The sequence below is a fragment of the Argiope bruennichi genome, chromosome 1 (assembly GCF_947563725.1).
Source record: "Argiope bruennichi chromosome 1, qqArgBrue1.1, whole genome shotgun sequence".
Taxonomy (NCBI): Eukaryota; Metazoa; Arthropoda; class Arachnida; order Araneae; family Araneidae; genus Argiope; species Argiope bruennichi.
The window spans coordinates 12,360,324-12,382,120 of NC_079151.1; the positions used below are offsets into that span (position 1 = coordinate 12,360,324).

Here is a 21,797-nt window from a genome sequence, read left to right on the forward strand (position 1 = left end):
TATAATTTCTTTTCAACATGGACGATCCGAAAAGATATAAGGAACACATAACGCAAATTAAAGTAGCAAGAGGCAAGGTTAAGGCCTCCTTAACTAGATTAGAACATTCTGCAGATGAATTGGAATCAAGAAATGAGGTAGTGATTCGTTTGCAGAGGTTAGAAGAACTTTTGAAAGAATTCGAAAAATTAGATTCAGAATTAACTATTGAGGATTCTGAAATAGAGGAATTCGAAAATAGATATTTTTCCTTGAAATTAAAGTTTCAAAATAAAATTGATGTCTTTAATAGATCTCAATTTACTTCTGCTCAAACACAAAATTCTTCAGTGCAATCTATTTCGAATTTTCGTTTACCAAAACTTACTATTCCAGTGTTTTCTGGTAAATTTGAAGATTGGATGAACTTTAAGGATTTATTTGTATCCACAGTTCATTCGCAGCTTTCACTAAGCAATAGCCAAAAATTTCAGTATTTAAAGGGTTTGTTGTCTGATGAACCCGCTTCTTTAATTAAGCACATACCGTTATCCAATGATTCCTATGAAGAAGCATGGGGAAAATTAATGGACAGGTATGATAAGAAGAAGAAAATTATTAATGCATTAATCAAAACATTTTTGGAACAAAGAGGCATCTCTCAAGCCAATTCAACGAATTTGCGAAATATAGTTGACACGAGTGATGAGGTTTTGAGAGGGTTAAAATCTTTAGGAGAAGAGGCATCTAGCAGAGATCCATGGCTAATTCATTTGTTATTGCAAAAATTAGATCCTGAAACAAGAAGACTTTGGTCCGTGAAAACGTCAGAAATAGAATTTCCTACGTGGGAAGAATTCTTGAAATTTTTAAATACCAGATGTTCATCTCTTGAATTAATGGTTTATAATGAATCTGATGCTAAAATTCCTACTAAGTCTAATTTTGTTGCATGTGAAAATATTCAAAGAAATAAAAGTGATAAAAATTGTTTGAAATGTTCGGGAATGCATAAATTGTTTAAATGTATTAAATTTAGAAATATGGATTTGAATGCTCGGAAGAATTTTGTAAAGCGAAACTATCTTTGCTTTTTATGTTTGAATTCTCATAAAATTAAGGATTGCACTAATAGCCATTTAAAGTGTACCATATGTAAAGGAAACCATAATTCACTCTTGCATGAAGATGTTAAAAGGGTAGTAAATAGTGCACGTGTTTCAGAATCCGAACCCGAACCTAACGATCAAACCCCAAAACACCCCTCCGAAGACGACATCCGCCCAGGGGGAGAAACGCAACGCAATAAATCAGTGGAACCTCAAAGGCCTGTTAGTTCTAGCACATGTCTAAACAACTCCAAATTTATAACCTTCCTCCTCACGGCAAAGGTTTTACTGTATAATAGTGGGGGTGATTCTTTCTTATTCAGAGCTTTACTAGATAGTGGTTCGGAGTCCAGTTTTGTCAGTGAAAATGTAATAAATATTTTAGGACTAAAAAGAAAGAATGCTAGAGTGTCTCTAAGTGGGATAAGTGGGGTTCAAGCAGGAACCACACGTGGCTCAGTTAATTTAAAAATTGGGTCAAGATTTAGTGAAGAATGTGTGACAGTTAATGCTTTTATTTTAAATAAGGTTACTTCTCAAATCCCAGTTGAGAATATTAACATTAAAGAATTAGATTATTTGAAGGGCATCCCTCTGTCAGATGAAGATTTTTCAAAGCCATCCGTATGTGATATAATTTTAGGTTCTGATTGCTTTTTCTCAATCCTTCGTAATGGAAAAATTAGTGGGTCTGAAGGACAACCAATTGCGCAAAGCACAATATTTGGATGGGTTGTCGTAGGTCAGATTCGAAGAGATTCTATTTCATCATCGTACACACAATCGCATCTGATTTCCGTTGAAAGTGATTGTAACATTGATTCTGTTTTGCAAAAGTTTTGGCAAATGGAAGAGTTGCCGGATAAAAAGTTTCTTATGTCAGATGAAGAAGAATTTTGTGAAAATCATTTTAAATCGACTTGCAGGATAAATGATCAGGGTCGATTTGTTGTAAGATTACCTGTTTATAAGGACATTAATCAGTTAGGAGATACAAAGGGAATGGCTATTTCTAGGCTTCTAGCTATGGAAAGGAAATTTAAGTTTAACTCAGAATTTGAAATGGAATACAAGAGTTTTATGAGAGAATATGAAGAATTGGGGCATATGTCACCTAATAAAGATTTTGATTCTTCTAAACCGGATTACTTTCTTCCTCATCATGCTGTGCAAAAGAAAGACAGTATTACAACCAAGCTTCGAGTTGTGTTTGATGGATCCTGCAAACCGCCTAACTTTAATTCGTTGAATTCAGTTTTGGGGGTAGGAAAAATATTGCAACCAGATATATTTGCTATTCTTGTCAGATTCAGACTAAATAAAATTGCTTTCACTTCAGATATAAAGCAAATGTATAGACAAATTTTAATTGATTCAGAAGATCAAAATTTGCAAAAAATAATGTGGAGAAATTCACCTGATTCCACTATTAAGGAATACAAACTTTCTACTGTAACTTATGGAACTTCATCCACTCCATTTTTAGCTACTAGATGTTTACATCAAATAGGCTTGGATTCTCAAATTATAAATCCTGAAATATCTAAAATAATTCAAAATTCCTTTAATATGGATGACTTGATGGCTGGAGCAAAATCTAATGAAGAAGCAATCGCGTTAATTCAAAAATTGTCGGAAATTCTAGATGTCCGAGGATTTCACTTAAGAAAGTGGCGTTCTAATTCTCCACATGTCTTAAATAATTTAGCTGAATGCCTGAGTGCTAATGAATCTAATGTGGAAATTCATCCCGAAAACTGTTCTAAAACTCTGGGACTTATTTGGAACTCTTCTACTGATTGCTTTGTTTTTAAAATTGACTTTAATTTTGAGAATGAAATCACCAAAAGATCTTTTCTGTCACAATCAGCAAGGCTATTTGATCCTTTGGGTTTTCTTTCACCCTGCACAATATTAATAAAAATCTTTTATCAGCAGTTATGGTTGCTGAAACTTGATTGGGACAGTGCCTTACCGGAACAGTTTGCAGTTAAGTGGCGTAAATTCAAAAAGGAATTTCAGCAAATATGTCACATTTCTATTCCGAGATGGCTTCTAACTACAGAAAAGGAAATTACTCTTCATGGATTTTCGGATGCATCGGAATCAGCATATGCCTGTGTAATTTATGCGGTTCAAAGAGCTGATAATGGTGTTACTAAAGTCACTATTTTAGCAGCTAAAAGCAAGGTAGCTCCGCTAAAGCCTGTATCCATTCCACGACTAGAGTTAAATGGAGCTCTCCTGTTAGCCCGATTATTATCTGTTCTAATTAAAACTTTTAATGATCATGTTATTAATATATATGCTTGGACAGATTCTCAAGTTGTTCTTTCCTGGTTGTCTTCACCTCCTCGAAATTGGAAGCCCTTTGTTGCCAACAGGACTTCAGAGATCTTGGACCTCATCCCTCAAAATAGATGGAGGTATGTGCCGTCAAAGGAAAATCCAGCAGATATAGGATCCAGAGGTTTGTCTCCTAAGGATCTGCCAGACTGTCGTCTATGGTGGGAGGGCCCTACTTTCCTAACATCATCAGAGGCTGACTGGCCAAAGCAACCAGTATTAAAAAACAATGACTCTGTCCTTAAGGAAAAGAAAAAAACTGCATGTGTATTTGCTGCAATTTTGAAAAATGACTTAATAGATTCATTAATTGAAAAATACTCGTCATATACTAAGTTAATTAATGTATTATGTTTTTGTATTAGATTTATAAATAATTGTAAAACTGGTAAAGTTAATAATTCTACAGGTATAATTGGACCTATAACTTCAAAGGAAAGAATTTTTGCTCGTAATATTATTGTAAAATATGTTCAAACTGTATTTTTTGATGCTGAAATCAATTGTATAAGGTTAAACCAACCAATGCCAAAGAAAAGCACACTATCAGCACTTTGTCCATTCATTGATAAGGACGGGTTGCTCAGAGTGGGAGGGCGTCTTCAAAATGCATCTTTGCAATATAATGCAAAACATCCTATCATATTACCTAACCAGCATAAATTAAGTATTCTGATTGTACAATATTTTCATATTTTAAATTTGCATGCATGTGGTAATTTGTTAATGGGTATTTTACGCCAAACATTTTAGAAATTAAATGTTAAAAGAATAGTTAAAAAATGTGTATTAAATTGTGTTGTATGTTGTAGATTTTGAAGTAATATGTCAAAACAAAACAGGAGAAAATGGAAAAAATTGTTATCCAAACATTAAAATCGGTGATATTGCAATTATTAAAGAAGACAATATTACCCCAGCAACATGGCCTCTTGGTAAGGTTGTAGCTATACATCCTGGCAAGGATGGGGCCATAAGAGTAGTTCCATTAAAAATTTTGAAAGGGCTTTTTAAAAGGCCTATAGTTAAACTGTATTTCTTACCTGTGCATCAAGAATGACTTCTTGATGGGTGGGAGTATGTTTATGTGATTTTATTATTTATAATATTTTGTTTTTATTTAATTACTTTATTTGTATTTTTGTTTCTTGTATATTTATTCATACAGTAAAGATTAATACTGAACATAGATGGCGCAGTATGCGCTAACCCATATGTATGTTTGGAATGTGGGGGAGGCGCACTTAAGCTGTTTTTGTAAACACTTGACCCTGAGAGTTGGTGTGTAACTGGTGCAAGTAGGCACCGCTCGCTCTTTTGTTAGCGGCAAAAAGAAGTATTCGTTCGCTCTTTGTTAGCGGCAATTTCTACTTTAATTGTATATAGTATTATGTGTTACCTTATATATGTGAAGTCATCGTCCATGTGTTGTTATATGTGTGTGTGTGCAAAATAAATAAGAAAGGAGACAAGAAAGCATTTTTCCTTGGCTTAAATACACACAACCAGCTCTACACCTAATAAACATACATTCGGACAGCCGGACTTCCTCTGGATGGATCTTGATCCAGATTTGATAGAATCTGCAAGTTTAATGTAAAGACCATATACAAAAGTTCATCCTTCTAGCTCAAAGCGTCTTTGAATTCTCTCTGTCACAGACAGGCGAACGGGCAGACAGACATCTTCCAAAACTGTCTTTTTCGAGCACAGAGATGTCTAAAATATGAAGATTCGTCAAAATCTCGACTTCGAATATTTTTAACGATCATAATAATTTTTTCTATACTTCGTACTAGAAAGTAAAAAGACACTTGATTTTCTAAGTATATAAGAAATTTGAGTGGTGAATACTCCCACTTATTGCATCTATAAACATATTTTTATGTCGCAACGGAAAAGCCCTGACGCTGACTACATTCAAAATGATCTTCGCATTCGCCCTCTGTTCGAATAAACTCTCTGAGATTTGAATTCGGTAGTCCAGCCCTTTGACAAAAAAATATCATTTTAGGAAATGAAATGCTTCGTAATAAGTGTAATTAGTTTGCTAAAAGCGCTTCATCTAATGAGTGCTTTTTTATCAGCGTATATAGACTTTTACAAATGAAGATTTATATTGATGATAATATTTACGATAGCGGAAATGAATTAAACTTTTGTATGCATACTGTGATCCCTATGTATGCCTAAATTTCACTTTCGAATATTTGATTATTTCTACTAACATGAAATCATTTGGAAAAGTATGATTAAAGTAAAAATTTGAAAACACTAAATATAAGTGATAAGTTAAAAAATGTTTTAAAACAAATTGTTCTTACAAATTAATTATCTACATACGACGGGAGGGTAAGAATTGAGAGGCTGCATTAGTCCTTTGGCCCTAATGCAAAGTATATGAAGGCCCTTTGCGAACCAAATGCAAAGTATATGAAGAAAAAAGAGGCCGTATGGCCTGGTGGTAATGTTTAAGCTTCAAAATGGAGAGATCTGGTTTCGGGATCCGATTGTAATGGAGAACCTCTTTGTAAGCGAATCTGATGCTCATTAAAATCCCTAGTACAAATGCCTTTACTCTGGTGTAGTGCGGAAATTCGGAAAGTGGCTCAGGTGTCGTTCTCATCATCTGGCCGCAGTTCAAAATGACGTGGTCCAGCTCAAAATAGTTTTAGTCTTGCATTAAAATGAGACGGTAGAAAAATCAAATTAACTCAAGAGAAAGAAAATGAAAAAGAGAAAGTGAAGTTCGACCGTAAAGGGATCAGAACTTTAGATGATGAAAGTCCATTTTCAGAGCAATTCGGTTCAGTTGTTCAAGCGAGACAACAGCACCATTTAGATGGAGCTGTTTTAGAACTTTCAGATGAAAACGGGGCATATTGGGCCCATTGTTACACAAAACGAAAACAAAAACTGAATAAAATTTTCGTCACAATGTTTTGATTTGCAGGCGTACACTAGGGAAGTGGTAAGGCAACCGTGGGTTGCAAATTCTTTTTTTTTTTTTTTTGATATGTCATAACAAACATATGCACCATCTCTTCATCCATAATAACTCAACTTATTTTTATCGTAGGGTAATTATTTACTTACAATTTGGGGGGAAAACGTATCGAAATAAGTTTTTTTAAAAAGTAGTTTAAAAGTAGTTATGGAGCTAGAGTTGTGTAACATTTTTAACAATGCGAAAACATAGAGTATGAAATAAATGACAGGACAAAATAATGAAATCAGGCATTCAAATACATCTTCCCAGCTATCCATGGAATCAGAAAGCGCGGCAACCGCCTGAATGAAGTTGCAATAAATAATCCACGATTGGCATAAAAGTACACAAATCAGAGTAAAAATACTTTCAAAGAATATACTTATAGTAGAAGATCTACGTTCGTTATTTTATATAACAGAATAAAAGGCAAATTTATGTAATAATAAAAAAAGCATAAGCATAAAAAAATTTCTGTGTCCAGAAGTTTGTTGGTTTACTAGCTACGGAAAAAAAAAGTATTTTTTTATAAGTTCAAACAATTTTTTTTCATTTGTGATTTTTTTGATATTTCGATCACAGACGATCAAGAATTCCTTGTAATAATAATAACAAATAAAAGTATTCACACACTTCGGGTTGATTGTTTGTATTGAATGACGTGCATCAACGTTTCTGTGTGAAAATAAGATATCAAACATTTTCACTTTCATTACACTTACAGTGAATTTCCCTATTATGTGTTCCCATATAATGTGAATTCTTTTATCGTAAAAGAATGCAATTATTTCTCATATCATACGATAAAAAGTTTTGGAGTAAACGTAAGATAACCATAGTATTTACCCCGATTTCAATTTTTCTTTTTAATGTAAATGCTGGGATTTTTTTTTTTTTTTTTCAAAAAACATTAACAATTCAATAGAAATATGCGCAGTTACAAATTAAAAGTATGTTTGAATCTACATACTTTACCAACGATAATGCATATCGCAAATAAAAACGATTTCCCATGGCGTGGAATATATCTCTCATGTTGTACCCAAGTCCACCGTATTGCTGTATCTAAAATTAAACTAGTTCTGAATCAACACTTTCTAAACTAGCTCACACTGCTTGTATAACGTGTTACTTTGCAATTGTACGTTACAAGTAAAAAAAACAACTATCAGTTGTCGTTGAAAACAGTTAATTCAAAAGCAATCACAAATTTCTCTTTCTTTTAAAAATAAATATTTCCTTATTCCATAAATCTTTCAATTATTCTAATAATACACGATAAATTAAAGGGTAAAGATTTCCTTATTTTAATATTTTTAGAATGTTAACTCTAAATGAATATAAATTTGTTTGGTATTATTGCTTGTGCAAAATGATTTATACGCAGATTCAAAAACTTTTAATAGTGTGAAATAAGATTCCTCATCTTCCATACTCCAGAAATCATTTCTAATTTTTATACAGCCTATTCTAATACAAAAAACACGAGATTTTAAAATCAGTTGTCATTGAAAACAGTTAATTCACCTAAAAAGAAATTATAAATCTCTCTTTCCTTTAAAAATAAATATTTCCTTATTCTATAAAACTTCCAATTTATTCAAATAATACACGATAAATTAAAGGGTGAAGCTTTTCTCATTTTTAATATTTTTAGAATGTTAATTCTAAATGAATATAAATTTGTTTGATATTATTGCTTGTGCAAAATGATTTATACGCAGATTCAAAAACTTTTAATAGTGTGAAATAAGATTCCTCCTCTCCCATACTCCAGAAATCATTTCTAATTTTTATACAGCCTATTCCAATAAAAAAAAACACGAGATTTTAAGCTCTAGTATAAATTCGAAACGTTAGAAGGCTTATAATATTAAACATAATGGACATATAACTTTTATTGCTCAAAGAAATAAATGCTGTGCTATTTTCATGAAATATTAAATTCAAAAGTAGTTGCACTGAATTTAATTTACTTTATATATCTGAATTGTAATGAAGAAAAATGCACTTTTTTACACTAATCCAATTTATCTGCTTTTCAGAAATCAATTACAATAACTGAAATAAATATATACTTTGTTTTAATAACTAAAAATGACCTTTATTTTCTTTTGATGGTCCCTGTTAGAATACCTTAAACTAATTTCTTCTGGCACATTTATTCATAAAAACATAGATCGTTTAAAATATTTGTTTTAAAAAAGAAATAATTTTTTATTTCAAAAAATGACCTTAGTGATTTATTATTCATATGTAAAATTTAATTGCTTTCAAAAGTGCATCTTTCTCTATTGAGTTAGAATTTAATTAACACATAATTAATGGAACACTTCCACAATTAATCTCTCCTGATTAAAATTAATTCAGAAATCAACAAAGGTATTCCAATGAAAGCGCATTTAATGGAAATTTTCCGGCTTTAAAATAACCTCATAAAACGGATAAGAGAAAAATTAACGCTCCGTGCGAAATAAATTTTTCTCCAATGTGACTTCAAGTGCCTCCCATCCATAACTTCGAATAAAATTTAATTAAGATTCATTTCCTCGGAAAGTGGGAAAACGGATTAAAAATCTCTAAATAGCGAGAGCAATTAAACTTTCCCCAAAGCCAACAACCGGAGTTGAATTAGATCTAATTTTCTTCAAATTGCTCGAAATACCATCAACTTCACACATAAGGGAAGTGTTTATGAAATGCAGTTTGACTTTTATCTTCCTTTGATCATGGGCGTTTCAATAAGTGAAACCACCCATCTTGCGCATCCAATGAGACGATCCAAATTCTGTGACGTTACTTGCCGATATTGACAAAATCCGCCCTCTGGTAAAGAGAGTTGTTGAATGGCGGAAAAATCGCGTCACAATTGAAAGCGCTTTTCGAGCGCAACATCGGAAGCGATTTATTTTTGTTTTCACTGCATCGGCTACTTTTAGACATTCTTTTCTTTCTTTTTTGTAATCGGAGGAATTCTTTCTTTAAAAGATAAACTTTGGTATGAGGTTATAGAGAGAGTACAGATGCGTTGTGCTGTTCAGATGCTATCGCCTGCATATATGCTGCAACATTTTCACTAAATAATAGTAAGTTTTTTTTACTACTTATCTTTAACTCTTTTTATTTATTCAAAAATCAGAAAATTTTTTTGCATATAATTCTCAGAGTGAGGATATCCAATTCTAAATGAGCAAGATAATATCAAACAGTTTACTTTGACGAATTATTGTGCATAATTTTTTTTCAGTTACATTACAGAAACAAATATGTAAGGACTAATATAGTTATATTTGTTTAATGTCTTCTCTGGTATGTTCAGACAAGAATATCTTTTTTTATTTTACAACTCTAACTTTGGATAGCTAGAATATTTTTTAAACTTTTCTTAAGTTCTTTTAATAATTCCTTTAGTGTGTCAATAATTGATATTTATATTTAAAAAAAATTTATTAGCCTATTTAAATTACTCATGTTCAAGTTTAGGTTCCATTACAAAATTTTCTTTGTAGTGAAAATTAACGTTTAGTTGAGGAGAGAAGAGAATATTTCACGCAAAATCAAACTAAAATGTATTTATTTGTTTGCTCATGCATGAAAATCAAGAATTTTTCCATTGTTATTCATTGCAATTGAAAGGAATATTAATTTTTTAAAAATTTATATTACATTATGAATAAGTTTCTTTCATTGTTTAAATTTAATGTTAAATTTGTTTTATTGTTTTTTCTTAGATTATTATAGCTCTTTTCGGATCTATGCGCAAATGAGATTTTTAAAAGAAAATTTCTTTTTGATTTATATAGTAAGAAATCCTAAAGAGAAAACAGTATAGTACAAATTGTCACTATAATAATAAATAATATATAATTTTTATTATTCAAAACAGTGAACAATTTATTGCTGATTATTATATTTATAAAACTTATAAATTGAGAGTTTGTGGATGTGGATCTGCATACGTAAATTAGTGCAATACATAGAAATCGTCATCGTAAATAAGTTAATAATGAAAAAAAAAGAAAAAGAAAACTTTTTTATTTCCTTCTAAATATAACAGTCTTTAAGAAAGTATATTTCAGTTGTATGAGATACCTAAAGCGATAAGATAACAAAAAATATCTAAAACGATTATTTAACAATCTGGGAGCTATGTTATTCTTATTATTATGTAAAATGTAAAAATTAAAAAAAATGACAATTCGAAGATGCTGTCATAACTATCATGATCTAACACTAAAAAAGATTATTTTGAAAAAGAAAAATAATACGAAATTGTCTAAATAAAAAAATTCTTTAGTTTATTCCTTCAAAGTTATTGTCTTTCATTATAAATAAGGGATCATCATAAAGGACAGGCAAGATTTTACTACATTTTTCAAATTGATTTAGTATGCAAAGTGATAATTATTACAAGTAAGATAAAAAGGAACAATTTGCATTTTATCATTTCTACTTTCATTTAATATTCAGGCCAATTACCTCAACTTAAAATTATTGCAGTTTTTTCTGAAAGTTTCTTTCTCCTCTGATTTCATTCCGCTTTTCTTTTCCATTCTTTCATCTAATAACCTAAATAGTATTAATTAAAAATATAATAATATAGTTTAAAATAGAAATTAAAAGATTATTAAATATTTTTTAATGTTTTTTTCATTACCTGTCCTATTCTTATTTAATTTAAAAGTTAAGAATACAGTTTAAAAGAGTCATTAAATAATTACCAAATATTTTTTAATGTTTTCATCATTATATATCCTATTCTTATTTAAGTGAAAGGTTACTTGGCTTGTATCAAATAACATGAAAGGAACTAGCGCTTAAAAACTGTATTGGTTTCATAAGAGAAAGAGCTATATAATATTTAGTAAACTCTCTTTCTTGTATAATTAAAGACATTTTGTTTTTCCCTATTTAACATTCAAAACATAAATATACAATTATTTATTTATTTTTATTAAACGTCATTTAATAAAACAAATGATAAAAAATAGTTAATCACACATAGCATGGTCTTAACATACTTCTCATAACATTTTCATTATTTACCCCCCATATTTTTTTACCTTCATCGTCGATTCCAATATTTGATTAATGGGTCTGAACGCACAATAAAATAACACATTCGAGTGAATCCCTATGGGAACCTAGGCGGGTGTAGGGAATAATCATTATTCTGTCATCAGATGGGGGGAGGAAGTTGAATGGAATACAAAAGGGGATGGCTACGAAAAAACATGGAAAGAGATTTTCAGAGGGAAGTGGGTAATTACTAATCACGTAACAAATCACAGGGAAAATGAGATGGAGAGGGGGAAGAATTACATAGGGCTTCTGGGCGCGTGAGGCAGACGTCGGGCACGTGACACCCCGATACAAACGTCACGTATGAAGTGCAAAGGAGTAGGCTAGTAACACTAGAACAGAAAGGCGTACTATTTATTTGAACACGGTGTTTCTAAACGCAGCAGTTGGTACATATTAATAATTTATTCACCATTGATATGGCAGTTTGAATGGAATATCTTATTCTTGTATCTTTTAGGTTCATGAGATAACGTATAAAGTTTGGAAAAGAGAAAAATTCTACATAAAAAGAATTTAATTTAAAAAAGAATAATATAAATTTTTTAAAAAGAGTATGGATTGCAATAATTATTTAGCATTTAGTTTAAAACAGAAATTTTGGATGTTGTCCTCTTATATTAAAAAAAAAAGCTTCATATTAGTGTACAAATAAAAGGAAAAATAACGTCATGATCTGTTCATTTGGTATTAAAAAAAAGAAAGTTAACATTAAAATTTTTCTTCCTTGTTACATTGAAAAATCTACTCATAAAAAATCGTGTTATTTCAAATTAAAAAAAAATGAGAAAATATAGCATATTCTTATTGCTTTCTTTGTAAGAATGTAGCATATAATGCGGATAAACAGCAATAAGATTGAAATCATTGAATACCACTTTGCAAAAACGTATATTGAGCGCAAAATAATTTAATATCATATCAATTGAAAAAAGTAATATATTACAATTCATTGCGATGTAATGGGGAAACAAATATTCTGAAAATGAATGGAATTTTTTTCGGTGCACAAAGTACATAAAATAAAATATGTCCTCAAAGAATGCAAAAGATTGTCGTATAGTCCCTGTATTTGAAAATGAAACTTCATAGTATTTCGATAAGCCGCTTTATCAAACGATTAACTACTATTATCATATCGAAGGAAGAAAAAAACTATGATAAATAAATTTGGCTGTCGTTTATATTGGTGCACTTACTATTTAAAAAATACCTTTTCCCATCACTTAATCAAAGAATGAATTTATTATACAATTTTCAATTTAGTTTCTCCAACAAATCTCATAAAATTGATGGTAAAATTTCAAATTAGATCTTTTATTAATTTAATAAAAATATTTCGATAATTTTTATGAAAATCGAACCTCAAATGTCTTACAGGAACTCTTTTCTTATTAGTGTTAAGAGTATTTTTTACCTTATAAGTTTTAAATAAATAAAAGAATATGTTGCCTTAATAGCTTTGACAGCTTTTATTTTTAAATGGAAACGCAAGCATAATGACATGGATTGTGAACTTGTGACATAGCTAAATTTTCCCAATTATTACTAGAATCAATCTACGAGAAGAATTGCTTTTTTTGTCAAAAAACAGTACGAATAAAAACTAAATAAATTACTGTATTAATTCTTAAAATGAGAATTTGTTCAGATTTGAAGGAAACCTTCATTAATTTCATTATTTTAAACCAGATCGTAGAAAATAACTTTAATTTAATTTTTAATGAAATAGGATTTTTTCGTAATATTTACAAAGACTGCTCCGCAACATCTATAAACAGCAAATAATACCAATAAAGGCAATGCAGATGTATAACTCACTTCTTTATGACGAATGGGCTTCACGAATTATTGCAAATAATAGTAATGATTTGGGGGGGGGGGATTGGATGTGTAAAAATGTTACAAACAAATATTTCAAGAGCCGACATGGTGTATGCAAACGTAAAGAATGCAAAACGAAAGCGTACGTAAGGAAGAGTGCTCGAGGGGAAAAAATAATAAATACTCAGAGTACATAAAGAGTATGATGAAGGACGCGTCCATTTCTCCAGCAACTCAATCTTCACTCAATGCGATTTCTAGTTTTTCTATATTTGAAATATGTAATTACGTGATAAGCAAATTCCAATGAATACTGAAAATCTTGAGTCAAACCAGATGTATCTCTCATACAAAATTTATCCGATAGAATCATTAGGAGAAGTATGGTCGCATAACTTTAAAAAATTTGAAAAGAACTAACTTAATTTGACCCATTTGACATCACCTGCTGTTTATTTTATCCCTTCAAATTTTCGTATATGCATTTTCTATATACCTCTCAGTTTTTGTTTAAAATTTTCTCACACATTTTTCTAAGATGAAAGGTTTAAAATAATGCTGTTTGAAAATAATAATTCAAAAGTACAAAATTTTTCAGATTCATGAATTCAATAAATATTAAGGAAATGGAAAGCAATTATTTAAAATCAAAATTATGGTACAATATGGAAGAAGAGTTAAATATGAAAATGCATGCCCGGATTGTTAGGATAATAAAATTTATTATTGCTATTCCGAGTATACAACAATGGTTGTCACTTTAAGACACTTCTTTTAATGAAATTATGAAAGATTTAAGAGTGAGGATTTAAACTCTTGATTCCATCTTTGTACTATATTGGTGGATCTTTTTGTAAGATTATTTAGTTTTTGTTGCAGAAAAACTTTGCTAACTCGAGACAGATAAGACCACATAAAAATTCACCTCATCCAGGAAGAATTAAGAAAATTAAGATCTTTAAATGGGGCCAACAAGATAAATTATAAATTTTAACCTAAATATCGAAATAAAGAATTATTTTTATTATTTAACAATAAATAACAGTTAATAAATAAACAATAAATAAAAAAATTAATAACAGTACTAATTAAAAATATTTTTGCACTTTAAAAAATAATAATTTTAATAAATAAGTAAGTAACTTTAATAATCAAAATGTATGCAGCTAATAAATAAGTAAGTAACTTTAACAATCAAAATGTATGCAGCATTTAAAATGTGACAATACCGCAATAAAATTTTTTAATGAACAGTACATTTTATACGTAGGACGTTCGTTGAAAACGAAATTCTTTATATTGTTTTTTTTTCTTTTTTTTTAACTGAATACAAAGTACAGCTGTAAATTCGTCAAGCGAATCGAGGCCATTAAAAATAATTTACTTGACGAGCACAAGGTACTGGTTTCTGGCAAAAAATAATGTAGAAACTAAATTTGCACATTCTTTAGCTAAAAGATTTGCACATTCTTTAGCTTTGGCTTCGAATGAGACAAAATAAACTTAAATCATAAGTAACATTTTAACAAAGGAAAAAAAATCAACAAACACTTGAAGAATATACACACAACAAACACAAAAGAAAAAATTCAAAAAACAAAGAAAAATTTGAAATTAAAAGGATGAAATGAGCTATGTTCCCCAATGTAATATAATACTTAAAAAGAGCTAAGGAAATACTTTTCAGTGGAATTTGAAATTTTGAGTATTTTTTTGTTTCTAACTTTTTTTTAAAATGTTATAACTGCGCCTCTACAAAAAAAATCTTCTTCCTTGAGTCACTTTTTTTCGATTTTTCCCCACGAAATTCAATAAGAACAATTCGAAAGAAAATAACTTTTCTTATATTTTTATAAAGAGAGCTGCTTTAAAATATAAATGCAAATAGATTGAATAAAAGAGGAAAAATACAAAATTATTTTTCAATTACTCATTAATTATTTGCACATAAAGAATATAGCTTTCACTTAACATGAAACGTTTGAGATAAATTAAATAAAAACTTATCAAGCGGAAGAAATCAGAATGTATTAATTAATAAACCATATAAATAATTACTTTTATACACCAACAACCACTCATGTCAAATTTAATTAGTTGGCGTATATGTTGCTGCTTCATTAAAGTCGCGTCATTCTTTTAAGCTAAAGATCATGCCATGGTAAATAATGTAAAGTATTTAGATGGAATTAGTGGCAAGTTTCATTATAGGAAAGTGACTAAATATTCAAAACTAATTTTATTTGAGAGGTGCTCTAATCGCTTATGAATAATTCAATTCTTGGGACTTAATCTCTATTTTTTAATACTAATTGTAATTCATTTTAGAAAGATAAAAACAAATCTAAAGCTGTACTGCATTAACCCCTTCCTGTAGGAATTATCTATTCAAATAAATAAACGAAGAGAATTGCAAATGTGCATTATGAGTCTTTTTGGAATAAGTAATTGTCATCTTTTTAATGTCTTTTCCGTCAGAAACAGTTAAATGATGCCATCACGAATAAAATTTGGGGATATCTAAAATTCTTTATTTACATAATTATAATTTATGTCGTTTTCAGGACTTATTGAAAGTGTAACTTAACCTTAGGGCTTATAAAATGAAAATGTAATAATTCTTCCCTAATGCAGCAAAGAAAAACGATCCAAAATAATAAAAATGTAGATTGAAACTGGATGAGAAATTTTTTCGTATATATTATTCCATTCATCATTATTAAAATTAATTATTATAAATTAAAATTGTGTATTATATACATTCATGCAAATGATTTCTTTTATTAATAACATAATTCTTAAATCCACAAAATTCTTAAGTATTTACATGAATATTTCTTATAAATAATTATTCAATTAGAATATTTGAGCATAAATGAATTATTCTTTAGCTAATAATTTTGATAAAGGTACGTTGCAATTACTAATGAAAAAAAAATTTAAAAACTATCTCGGAAAAAAGAATAAGTTAGAATGCAAATATAAAAGAAAACAAATTCGAGGAGAGTGCTCAAATATTATTACTGATTCTCAAATTAAGATTTAAGCACGAGAGTAATTTTGTTAATAAAAATTTTTATTAAATTTCTCTTTTCTAAATTAGTTATTGTTATTAACTCATTACACTAGCCATTTTTAGTGAATACTTCAAATAATTTTATTTTAGCAAAAAAGTAAATTAAAACTTTAATAAAACAAAAGAAGATTTTTTTTTCCTGGTTCCATTTACATAGGTTTTGGTAACATAGTTATTGAACCCCAGTTTCAGAGTCAGATAATCTCTTACACCGGAGATATAAGGTAGGTATACATTAAGAATGCCATCATAAATAATGATTTAACCTAGAAATTGAGTGAGTGGATCAGTGCAAATGTGAGTGTCATTCTCATTGAAAGATCATGTTTTAAAATTACAGCATGCTCTTCCCACGCTCTCTGTAAGGAATCATATACAGGGTATAAGAATGAGATTATAATTTTAAGAAATTGTTGTTGTTTTACGAATTCAAGCAATCAAATAAGAAAAAAATGAAAGCGTTCAAACAGATATAATCAAAATGACTATTTATTGCTGCATAAGTCATTTTCATTTCAATAAGGACAGAAATGTTTTTCAATTTGGAAGGATTTGCAGTTTCCAGATACAAGCATGGAGTTTATTTGATTATTTATTTTATTAACAGCTTGCTTATTGAAGCTTTTGTCCGAGGCCCTTTTAAGATATTATTTTGAATCATGTTTAGATGGCGATTTGCCCTAAAATTCATAACATCCACAAATTGGACATGCTTGGAACTCCAAATATTATTAATGCAAAGAAGGCGTTAGACATATGCTATACATTAACAAACTAAATCCTGCTCTAAAAAAACTTATATATACAAAATTAAAATGCGGTGTTTTTTTCATATGCTATGAAAATTGAAACTACTGAATGGATTTTCCATATGAATCCATGTTGATGTAGAACAAAAAGCTGAAAGGTATACTTATGACAAACCTCTCTAACTCGGCCGGTAAGAGCATATTACACTGATTCTCTCTGGCTCAACTGCCCATCCCTCCGATTGATTCATTTCTTTTATAGGAAAGCGAAAGCTTCCTACCTTCTGCATAACTAATATGTCCACATTCAATCTACGCTATAGATTTTCTATGAAATTTAATCAAAACTCCAGGAAAGGTTTCGTATTAATTAATTAAGTAGTTTACTCTTTATTTACCTTCGATACTATATATCTGCTAAGGCATACTTTAAATAAATCTTGCTGTCCTTCAACAAAAAACTAGTTTTTCGCTTTTATTATGACATTATAATTTAAATGTTCCTATTTATTTTCATTATAACGTTTAGATTAATAATATAATAAGTAAATAATTTAATTAAACCTTAACAAATAAAATATTATGATTTTTCTCGTTGATTTTTAAGATAATTTTCTAGTTATTAATATTATTCGGTGTTCTTTAACATATATTACTTGTTCTAAGTGTGTGTGCTTTTCACACGGGCAAATACATATTAGCTGGTCCATAACTGGTAACCCAGGATATTCTATAAAAAAATAAAAGAATAAAAAATACTAAGTAAAAACGTACAGTAAAAACTTGTACATAAATATGAAATCTATAGCTCTTGTAATACTAAAATGAATGATTCTATGTATGCATGTTACTCAGTACAATTTTTTTCTGTCTCGATTGGGTTTGAGGTTTGACTCTTAATTAGATGCTCTTTTTTCACTCTTTCAAGTATGAAAAGTGTTTCAATATTCTGTGCAGATGATGCATTTGTATCCAAATTAAGGCACAGATTTTTTTAAGGAAATGAAAAAGGTTTAATTGAAGATTTAAAAGGTTTCAGCTACTTTGAAGTATAAAAAAAATTTTATTGAAGGTTTCCTTAAAATTTTTATTTATTAAAAATCCTGTTTCTATATATAGAAATTTTTTTATCTATAGTGTTGATATTCCTTTTAAATGAAGAGAATTACAGCTTTAATAAACAATTCATGCATTTGATTTCAAATTTAAATTTGAAATGCATAGTTAATATTTGCATCATTTTTTTAAAAATTATAAATAATTTATGGAGAAAATTAGATTTAATAGTTTAAAATATTTTATTTCGACTTATATTTTCAATAGTAAAAAAGATCTCAGATTACAATATGATTAAAGGCATTATAATATTTTATATAAAAGGGTCTCGATTTCAAAATTATTAGGATGAGAATATTTTTGTTTAAACGCTAAGCTTATAAACAGTTTTTGTGTGTGTGTGTGTTTTTATATTTCTCTCTAAATATACTTTATTACATAAAACTCTTTTCGTTATAAACTTATAAATAATTTTATAACAATATCCGTAAACATTAAACATCATTTAATTCAGCTTTATTTTTATCTGGACTCTAATTCAGTTATAAAATGTTTTTATATCGACATTCACATTTCATATTTTTGAGTCATATTATGATATTCAATATTTTTCTCAATTTTTATGTTGACTATATTAAAATAAAAATATTTATTTATAGTTTTTTTTATGATTCCACTGACTTGCATTTATGAATTTGTAGATTATAGCATCGTAACACTTTTAGTTTTGTTAATAAAAAACAAATATATTTATGTTTTCATTATGTTTAAGTATACTTCTTTCTATTTATAAAATATTTTACATCATAGGTAATTCTTCGAAATGATCCATTTGTTTACAGTTAAAATTTTGTTGATTATCGTTGTTCTTTTCAAAAAACTGCCATTAATTCATGTTCTAACTTTTATAGTTGATAACGCCAAATACCTTTCTCAGAAAGAAAAATTATCTTAATGTGATGCGCGCAAAAGATAATGTTTCAAGTTTAATAAATGCAGATACTTTGTATAGAGAATGAATTTATATTAATCTAATTATACTTAACCCTATTCACATCCATTTATGTTATTTTTTGCTCTCTCATTAATATTACACAATTAAGATCTATAAAATATGAGATATTAATATTATTTTATTTTTTCAGGAACGCTTGTAAAAGAGTAAATTAATTCAACTATTTTATAATTGATTCTTTTCATTCTAGGAATATTTTATCAGACGATGCAGTTATCTCCGCTTGTATGTATATTAAAAGGCAAATATCACATGCATTCAAAACATATTTTTGAATACATATGAGGTTCTTATAAAATTCTGAAAAAGAAATATGTTTTCAGCTTTGAAATTTGAAAAGACAAAAATAAACTTTTACTTAATCAAAATTCTTGTGACTTAAAATTCCGATGAAATATTCATATTCTTAATTTAATTATTCCGTATTTATGCCACAAATCTTTTGGGATTAACTACTCTTGCCACTTTTATTAAAGACGGGAAAGGAAATAATTCTCACATCGGAAAAATATTTGCTGTACTCTTAAATTATTCTTCCATGAAGACAAATTATTTAAATTTAACTATCTTATTTTCAGAATTGTCCTGAAATTTTAATGATTTCAAAACAAAACCAAATATCAAGATGAAAATGCATGTGACTGAGGGTTTTACAATTTTATCTGAAAAAAAAATATCATTTTAAATTTTGAAGTGTTACTTTAAAATTTGAATTCTACAAATTTTTATGAATCAAACATTTGACATCAGATACGCAATATATAATTTAAAAATTAAAATTAAAATTCAGCTAATGAGAATTATAAGAATATTAAAGAAAATTTTATTTATTAATAAAATTCACTTTAACACAATTTTTTAATAAAGCTTTAATCTGGATATTATTAATTCTTGAGATAAAATTCCTTTCATATATTGAAATGTCATACTGCTCATGTGAAGAAATATTTTTTTTTAAATTTTAAATTTATATTATGAAATTCTAACAAAACTGAATAATCATTTCTGATTCATCATTTGTTTTTCTTAGAGAGATTTTAAATTGTATTTTTTTTTAAATTTTATATGATTTAGTATTCTTAAATAAGCATAAAATATGCTTCGTTAAATTTATTAGGAAATATTTTATTTATTAATAAAATTTTATTTATTAATAAAATTCACTTTAACACAATTTTTTAATAAAGCTTTAATCTGGATATTATTAATTCTTGAGATAAAATTCCTTTCATATATTGAAATGTCATACTGCTCATGTGAAGAAATATTTTTTTTTTAAATTTTAAATTTATATTATGAAATTCTAACAAAACTGAATAATCATTTCTGATTCATCATTTGTTTTTCTTAGAGAGATTTTAAATTGTATTTTTTTTAAAATTTTATATGATTTAGTATTCTTAAATAAGCATAAAATATGCTTCGTTAAATTTATTAGGAAATATTTTATTTATTAATAAAATTTTATTTATTAATAAAATTCACTTTAACACAATTTTTTAATAAAGCTTTAATCTGGATATTATTAATTCTTGAGATAAAATTCCTTTCATATATTGAAATGTCATACTGCTCATGTGAAGAAATATTTTTTTTAAAATTTTAAATTTATATTATGAAATTCTAACAAAACTGAATAATCATTTCTGATTCATCATTTGTTTTTCTTAGAGAGATTTTAAATTGTATTTTTTTTTAAATTTTATATGATTTAGTATTCTTAAATAAGCATAAAATATGCTTCGTTAAATTTATTAGGAAATATTTTATTTATTAATAAAATTTTATTTATTAATAAAATTCACTTTAACACAATTTTTTAATAAAGCTTTAATCTGGATATTATTAATTCTTGAGATAAAATTCCTTTCATATATTGAAATGTCATACTGCTCATGTGAAGAAATATTTTTTTTTAAATTTTAAATTTATATTATGAAATTCTAACAAAACTGAATAATCATTTCTGATTCATCATTTGTTTTTCTTAGAGAGATTTTAAATTGTATTTTTTTTTAAATTTTATATGATTTAGTATTCTTAAATAAGCATAAAATATGCTTCGTTAAATTTATTAGGAAATATTTTATTTATTAATAAAATTTTATTTATTAATAAAATTCACTTTAACACAGTTTTTTAATAAAGCTTTAATCTGGATATTATTAATTCTTGAGATAAAATTCCTTTCATATATTGAAATGTCATACTGCTCATGTGAAGAAATATTTTTTTTTAAATTTTAAATTTATATTATGAAATTCTAACAAAACTGAATAATCATTTCTGATTCATCATTTGTTTTTCTTAGAGAGATTTTAAATTGTATTTTTTTTTAAATTTTATATGATTTAGTATTCTTAAATAAGCATAAAATATGCTTCGTTAAATTTATTAGGAAATATTTTATTTATTAATAAAATTTTATTTATTAATAAAATTCACTTTAACACAATTTTTTAATAAAGCTTTAATCTGGATATTATTAATTCTTGAGATAAAATTCCTTTCATATATTGAAATGTCATACTGCTCATGTGAAGAAATATTTTTTTTTAAATTTTAAATTTAT

General features: G+C 27.8%; 1 protein-coding gene across 1 annotated transcript in view; it reads left to right on the plus strand.

Annotated features, from left to right (window-relative positions):
- Positions 1–9,424: 9,424 nt before the first annotated feature.
- Positions 9,425–21,797, plus strand: part of LOC129962363 (homeobox protein OTX1 A-like) — a 56,849-nt gene continuing 44,476 nt past the window's right edge. The window contains exon 1 of the mRNA XM_056076113.1: positions 9,425–9,509. The gene's annotated coding sequence lies outside the window, so the exon portion shown is untranslated. The remainder of the gene's footprint in view (positions 9,510–21,797) is intronic.